This window comes from Lolium perenne, chromosome 5 (genome assembly GCF_019359855.2).
Source record: "Lolium perenne isolate Kyuss_39 chromosome 5, Kyuss_2.0, whole genome shotgun sequence".
NCBI lineage: Eukaryota > Viridiplantae > Streptophyta > Magnoliopsida > Poales > Poaceae > Lolium > Lolium perenne.
The window spans coordinates 222,798,716-222,801,295 of NC_067248.2; positions in this window are offsets into that span (position 1 = coordinate 222,798,716).

A 2,580-nucleotide genomic window follows, 5' to 3' on the forward strand; every position below is an offset into this window, starting at 1 on the left:
TAGGATTTGACCAATTTGACCAAGATTCAAATGGGCATCAAAATTTAAAAAAATCAGAAAAATGAAAAACCAAAGCACATAGTTTTCTTATGCCATATAGTAAGCATTCAAGTTGATAAACAAGGTCTATACATATTTAAACCAGACAAATCATGTATCTATACCCCTAAACCTTAAACTCTGTCTTATGAAGTCTAGCATGAAGAGAAGTCGTTTTGGGTTTCAAACATGGAAATTTCAAGAACATCCCAAAAGCTTCACTTTAGTGTGACTAAGAAGGATCAAGGCTTAGCTTTTCATTTTCATGTTTTAAACTTGTTTAAATCCTGGTCAAATATAGGTTTGACCAAGATTCAAATGGGCATAAAATAAAAATATAGAAAAATGAAAAACCAAAGCACATAGTCTTCTTATGTCATATAGTAAGCATTAAAGTTGATAAACAAGGTATAGTCTTATTCAAACTAGACAAATCATGTATCTACCCGCTAACCCCTAAACTCTGTCTTATGAAGTCTAGCATGAAGATAAGTTGTTTTGGGTTCAAACATGGAAATTTCAAGAACATCCCAAAAGCTTCATTTTAGTGTGACTAAGAAGGATCAAGGCTTACCTTTTCATTTTCATGTTTTAAACTTGTTTAAATCCTGGTTAAATCTAGGATTTGACCAAGATTCAAATGGGCATAAAATAGAAAAATAGAAAAATGAAAAACCAAAGCACATAGTCTTCTTATGTCATATAGTAAGCATTAAAGTTGATAAACAAGGTCTAGACTTATTCAAACTAGACAAATCATGTATCTACCCGCAAACCCCTAAACTCTACCTTATGAAGTCAAGCATGAAGAGAAGTGCATGGTTTTGGGTTTCAAACATGGAAATTTTAAAAAACTCCCAAAAAATTCATTTTAGAGTGACTAAGAAGGATACATGCTTCCCTTTTCATTTTCATGTTATATACTTGTTTAAATCTTGGTCAAACCTAGGATTTTACCAAGATTCAAATGTGCATCAAAATTCCAAAAAAAATCAAAAAAATGAAAAAACAAAGCACGTAGTTTTCTTATGTCATATAGTAAGCATTAAAGTTGATAAACAAGGTCTAGACATATTCAAACAAGAAAAATCATGTGTCTACCCCTAACCCTAAACTCTGTCTTATGTAGTCAAGCATGAAGAGAAGTGCTTTTGGGTTTCAAACATGGAAATTTCAAAAACCACCCAAAAGCTTTATTTTAGAGTGACTAAGAAGGATCCATGCTTATCTTTTTATTTTCATATTTTAAACTTGTTTAAATCATTGTCAAACCTAGGATTTGACCAAGATTCAAATGGGCATAAAATTAAAAAAATCAGAAAAATGAAAAACTAAAGCACATAGTCTTCTTATGTCATATATATAGTAAGCATTTAAAAGATAATAAATAAGGTCTAGACAATTCAAATAATACAAATCATGTATCTACCCCTAACCCTAAACTCTATCTTATGAAGTCAAGCATGAAGAGAAGTGGTTTTTGGTTTCAAACACGAAAATTTCAAAAACCTCCCAAAAGCTTCATTTTAATTAGACTAACTTATTAATTATGAAGGATCCAGGATTGATTACATTTTCATTGTCATGTTTTAAACTTGTTTAAATCTTGGTCAAACCTAGGATTTGACCAAGATTCGAATGGGCATAAAAATTAAGAAAAAATCGTAAGAATGAAAAACCAAAGCACATAGCCTTCTTATGTCATATAGTAAGCATTCAAATTGATAAACAAGGTCTAGACATGTTCAAACCAGAAAAATCATGTATCTACCCCGAACCCTAAACTATGTCTTATGAAGTCAAGCATGGATGAAGAGAAGTGGTTTTGGGTTTCAAACATGAAAATTTCAAAAACCTCCCAAAAGCTTCATTTTAGAGCGACTAATAAGGATCGATGCTTACCTTTTCATTTTCATGTTTTTACTTATTTGAATCTTGGTCAAATCCTAGGTTTGACCAAGATTTAAACAAGTTTAAAATAGGAAAATGAAATAGGAAGTGTGTATCCTTCTTAGTCAGTCTAAAATGAAGCTTTTGGGATGTTCTTGAAATTTCCATGTTTGAAACCCAAAACCACTTAAGACAGAGTTTTTGGTTAGGTGTAGATACATGATTTTTCTTGTTTGAATATGTCTAGACCTTGTTTATCAACTTGAATGCTTATGACATAAGAAGGCTATATATGTGCTTTGGTTTTCCATTTTTTTTCATTTTTATGCCCATTTAAATATTGGACAAATCCTAGGTTTCACCAAGGTTTAATCAAGTTTAAAACATGACAATGAAAAGGTAAGCATGAATCCTTTCTTAGTCACTCTAAAATGAAGGTACTTGAAATTTTTATGTTTGAAACACAAAACCCCAGTTCTCTTCATATGTTTGACTTCATAAGAGAGAGTTTAGGGTTAGGGGTAGATATGATACATGATATTTCTGGTTTGAATATGTCTAGACCTTGTTTATCAACTTGAATGCTTACTATATGACATAAGAAGGCTATATATGTGCTTTGGTTTTTCATTTTTTTTTTGAATTTTTACG